The following is a 5,439-nucleotide window of genomic DNA, read 5'->3' on the forward strand; positions in this document are numbered from 1 at the left end:
GGGGGGGGACGAGGGTCCGGCGGCCGGCGGCCGCGAGTCTTGCGCAGTGTGTCAATGCCGCGGGCGAGGCGTACTTACACAGACACACGAGCGGTGCGTGTGGCTCCACGGACGGGTCGCCCCGAATCGGTTTGTCTTTGCGAGCGTGACTTGTCTCCTACAAGGTCCGACAAACAACACACCAAAGAGGTGTTGTGGTGGTGTTTTTGCGTCGTGGCGCAAAGTGGATTATTTCCCACTTTTGGGTGGCGCGACGGGGGGAGGCGATGGATGGATGGGGTTTTCATCGCGCCGCCGTTAAGTGGGGCGCGCGTGTGTGCGGGCTGTCCGTACACAGCTAGGGGAAAAGTGCGAGGCCTTATAGAGAAGGTTGGCCGTCTCTTCTGGGCAGCCATAGAAATAAATATCGAAGAAAATAATTTTAAAAATCGGAGCAGTTAATATTTGTTTACCTTGCTGGCGAATTGCACCTCCTTTAGGTACCCCACGCTGTATGCTAGTGAGTGCGCTGGCGCTGCACATCCCTTCAAGAGCAGCACGGGGTCGCGACCTTCTCCTCGCTCCGCGCGCGCGCGCCTCTCGACACGCCCATTTTGCTCCTGTAAACTATTTTAGAATTAATGGCGGCTCCATTGGAGTAGTGGAGTCGAGCAGGGCGGGCGGCGCTGCCATATACGATTGGATCGCGCAATCCGAGTTGCACTCGCTCGCTCACTCGCTCACTCGCTCACTCGCTCACTCGCTCACTCGCTCACTCGCTCACTCACTCACTCACTCACTCACTCACTCACTCACTCACTCACTCACTCACTCACTCACTCACTCACTCACTCACTCACTCGCCACCTGAGTTGGTGTGAGGTGAGGGAGAGTGAGGGAGATGTGGACTGTGAAGTCTCTCCCGCCCGGCTCGCCCGCCTCGCCACCCACCTCGCGGGGGCGCTAGACCACACAGCAACTAGTGCAGCCCTATGAGCAGCAGCATGAGGCAGCAGCAGCAGCCGTTTCACTGCGATAGCTCATACAACGCGCTCCCGCAAGCCCCCGGCCGGAAGCATTGAGGAAAAATATATAAAAGGAGCTGGAAAAGCTGGGCGGGCGGGACCAGAGCGGAAGGAAGGGAAATGTAGACGTAGAGGGGGCCCTGGGCTTTTGCTTATGGCCGGCTCGACGAAAACGAGAGAAATGGGCCCCACAATCATAATAAAAGCCTATGCATTATGGGGCGATTAACGCCCCAGTGGCTATTCCCCGCCGCGCCGCGTCGGCCGGGCCCCACGGCGGAGGCTCGTGGGAATTGAGGGGGAATATACGAGAAAGAGAGAGAGAGAGAGCGACTCTGCCATGTGCCGCGCTGACGATCCCATTTTCTTGCCTTTCTTTATTTCCTTTCTTGTGCTGTGTGGGCGAAAAGGGGCGCGGCGGCGGTGGCGTGTTACACACAAGAGAGCGAGTGTGACCTGCTGCTGCGGCGGGGAAGGCGCGACACCTGACGCCTTTATGTCGACGACGAGGGGCGAATTAGATAAATCTGGGGATCTGGAGCGGCTCGGGGGTGGAGCAGACAGTCGGGGCTTATGTGGAGGGGAGGGTGTGGTGGGTGTGGGCGAGCCGAGCGAGCGAGCTTCTGCTGCTGGGCTGGTGGGGTTGCCATTGTTTCGCTCGAGGAGAGACGTAGCAGCAGCATGTCGCTAGCAGAAGCTTTCGTCACTTTTCGCGTCAGAGTGTGTGCGTGCGTTGTGTGTGCCTTGTCCAGTCTGGCAGGATGGGATGGGTGGTGTGTTGTTTGTGCACAAGACTCCCCTCTGGGTGGCCCTCTCTCTCGCTGTCTCCCTCTCTCCCTGTGTGTGGAGAGGCATTGTCCTCTCTCTCCCTCCTCTCCCGTCTGCCTTGCGTAATAATTAGGCAGTTTGCATGGCAGCCAATTGGCCAGACGGGACGCGGCGGGGGCCTCCATGGGGCGGGGGGAGGGGGTGCGTCCGCCCCGCGGGGCCCCGCCGTGGAGGGTGGAGAGGGCCCTCGAGAGCGTCGCCCTCCACTCGGCGTTTATCTCGCCTCTTCAAAAGTGTTTCCTTCCACCGTGTCTTTGTTTTTATTTTTGCGTGTGTGTGTGTGCGTTGCGTGTATCCTAATGCGTCGCCTTTTGTCTTTGCAGGTGATACACAACCATGGGAGCAGTCAAGAGCAAGCGGTCGGTGGACATCTCGACGAAGGACGGGGAGCCCGCCAACGCGGCCAACGTGAAGGCGGCCCTCGATGGCAAGCTTGAGCGCATCGAGGAGGGCGACCTCAAGGCCAAGGTGGCCAACGGGCACGCCGACGGCAATAAGGTAAGGAACGGGAGGGGGTAGGCGGGCGGCGCGGTGGCGGGGCGCGGCGGCCGCGGCCCCTGGCCTACCCGCGGGGCTGCGCCGAGCTGGACACCTCCTCGCGTGCTGGCCGCCGCGTCGCCGTCGTGCGACTCGGGCCTGAAATCGGCTCCCGAGCGCGATCCCGAATGGTCCACCGTCAAGGTTCGGAGCACCGCGGGCGGCGTGGCGAGGCGCGGCGCGGAGGAGGAGCAGCCGCAGAGTTCTGGCTGAGCTGCGCGAGCGCACCTCCCACCCACCGCGCCGGCCCCGCGGCCCTGCCGAACCGCCGCCGGGCTTGGTGGAGCGGAGTATACCTTAGGTGCACCTGCGGAGGGGACGTTAGCATAGGGCTTTATTAGATTCAGTATGCCATACACTTTCCGTCGGCGTCGTACATTTTTGCCAACACTTTGCTCACAAGTTGGCCACATTTCTCTTCGCGAGGGCACGCCAGCTGCGCACCGCCGGGGCCGTCCACCCCGTGCCGCGTGTGCGATGACATCCACGTCCGCTCGGTGACAGGTGCACGCGGAGGCCTGGCCATGTAAGGTGCGCGCGCGTAGCACCAAGTGTGCAGCAGCAGCAGCAGCAGCAGTAGCAGCTGCCGCAGCTGGAGCGATATGAGTATGGCAGGCAGGCGCGCTGCAGCTGGTGTTCCCCCCGGGGCAGGGCACCGTCGGCACCAAGCCGCGGGACGACGACGACGCGAGGGCGCGTGACCTCTGCGCTGCTGACGCGCGGCTGATACGGTGCGGGACTTGGGGCCCAGCGGCGGCCGTCCCGACTCAATGGATCTCGCGCTATTGTCGCACTGTCTGTGAGAAAGGCTCGCCCCGCCGGCCCCGCCGCCGGCTCGGCTAATATGACTTATGGCTTCTGAATGGCGCCCTCATGGGGTCGCGTGGAGGTCGTCGCCGTCGCCTTTACTGTCGGGGGACTCCTCTTACTTCGCGCGAGTGAGGGACTGAGGGTGAGGAAAGGGGAGGGGGAGGGGAGGGGCAGCGTGCGGGATGCATATATATTTTTATTGTGTCGTTATTTTAATTTGGGGATAGGTCAGCGGTCCGCCCGGGTCGTAAAGTGGTGGATGTGTCGTCGACGGCGGCGGCGGTGGCTCGGACGACCTATAAACTGGAATCGGGTGCGCGGTGTCGTCTCAAGTCGGCCCATTGGGTGGGGCGTGAAGGATTTGAAGCATCCGGGGCGGAAAAAGGGGGGGGGGGGCTCCCGTTCTGTCTCTGTCGCATCAAGCAGGCCCTGAGCGAGGCCGATCGGCGGTCTCCCCCCTTCCTCCATCTCTCCCCCTGCAACCTCGTCCCGCGCTCTGCAATAACATAATCGTCGCGGCACGCGGATCTAACCGCGGCGCCCGTCTGCCTGGGGCGCCTCGGAAAACAGTCGTGCCAGAGCGTCGTTGTGGACACGGTGCGGGGCGCGGCGGGGCTATTGCCATGCCCGCGGCGCCCCGGACCACTTCCCACACCTTGCCAAGGCCGCCGCCGCCGCTGTTCTCGGCCGATGAGGCACCTTACCGGATTACAACAACCTCCTCACGTGATGACGGCCGAGATGGTCGGCTCTCCTCGGGCGTGCGTGTCTGGCCCGCCGGGCTCCTGGATTTGGAAGGGCCGCCCAAGCCTGCTTCAGCTCCTGGGTCAGGGAATAAGTCGTTCTGGTCGTTCATCGCGGTGCTCAAGCAGCAAGCAGCCGGTGCGCGCCTCTGACACGCCCGCACCGCCGTGCCTCCATCGTGCTGGCGACGCGGGTCAGTCAAGTGACGCTGACCTCTAAAGGGCTCCGAACCGGTCGTCATAACTTCTTGACGCTGGTCCGGTACCACCGGCGGCCGGGGCCTACACCAACGCGGGCGTGGTCCGGGGCACGTCCACGCTCGTGTGCCCTTGCCCTTGTCCAGGGTCTAGTCCAGTCATCAGTAGGCTGGTCTACGAGCCTGTGGAGGTGGGGTGGGCCACACATTATGACCCCTCCTCCAAGGTCCTGGTCGTTAACCCATCCGCGGTGCAGCTGCACTCGGAACCCTCGTTGTCCATGCACGTGGCTCGGGCGGCGCTGCACAGTCAGCTCGGTCCCCGTCGGGGACACATTGGAGGGCAATTTGCGTCGGCTATCGGCGGCCAATCTGTGGTGGTGGCGGTGGCTCTGATTGGACGCAGGGAGCTGGCCCGGAAGTATGGCGCGGGGGGCGCGGCGGCGGGTCTCCTCTCCCTGTGTGGTGGCGGTGTGGCCCCCGGACGGCCGGACGCGCGCGCCGCGCCCCTCTCTATGTAACCGCCCACGTGGAGGGCGGCGGCGGTGTGGTGGTGGTGGCGCCTCCGGGCTCCGGGCCCTCCGGGTGTCCGGCACGGCCACCGGAATGCGGTGGTGGCAGGGCGGGCCAGTGTATGCGCCGCACCCCGCCACGCCTCGCCACGCCTCGCCATGCCCTGGTCGGGTCAGTAAGTCGATTTATTTCGAGGCCCGGTGGCGCCGCCCAGCTTATCGACAGTGTTTGCCTTGTGTCTCTGTCGTCTTGTTTGGGTCTGAGTGCGTGAATGGCCGCGCGTCCAGAGGTCTCTCTCTGTCTGCGGTGGCGGCGGCGTCGTCGAGGAGGGGGCTGCCGCTGCTGCAGCTCTTGACGGCGATGGAGGCGGCCGTCGACGACACCGTTATCGTGTCGTTGTCGGTGACATTGGAGGCCGGCGGGGGTGTTATTTGGATTCCATTGTACTGTACCTGGCCTCTCTGGCGCGCCCCAACCTTGCCCCCCCCACACCCTCCCTCTTTTTACCGTCGCTTTTGTGCTTCACTCTCGCTCTCTCCATTGCCACCCTTTTGAAACGCGAGATAAGGGTTGGTGTTAAGCCTTTCTCTCCCCCTCCTGCCTTGGTGGCCGTAGGCGAGATGAGCTCTCCCCGGCCAGAGGGAGACCATCCAAGCAGGAGACCTGCTTGGCGGGGAGGCGAGGAAGGGGGGGGGGGTTGTACTTAGGCCCCTCTAGGAGGCTTCCTTTAGTCGTCCCTCCTCGGACAGGTATTGGGGCCCCCCTGGCTACTGTTTGAGCCCCTCCGTGTCAAATTACCTCCGGGGG

General features: G+C 63.4%; 1 long non-coding RNA gene across 1 annotated transcript in view; it reads left to right on the plus strand.

Moving 5' to 3' along the window:
• LOC127749200 (uncharacterized) overlaps nucleotides 1–2,332 on the plus strand; it is a 16,883-nt gene extending 14,551 nt beyond the window's left edge. The window contains exon 3 of the long non-coding RNA XR_008011017.1: nucleotides 2,156–2,332. This is a non-coding gene — a long non-coding RNA (uncharacterized LOC127749200). The remainder of the gene's footprint in view (nucleotides 1–2,155) is intronic.
• Nucleotides 2,333–5,439: the final 3,107 nt, after the last annotated feature.

Source organism: Frankliniella occidentalis, unplaced genomic scaffold, assembly GCF_000697945.3.
Source record: "Frankliniella occidentalis isolate FOCC.00 unplaced genomic scaffold, Focc_3.1 Scaffold39, whole genome shotgun sequence".
NCBI classification, from domain to species: Eukaryota; Metazoa; Arthropoda; class Insecta; order Thysanoptera; family Thripidae; genus Frankliniella; species Frankliniella occidentalis.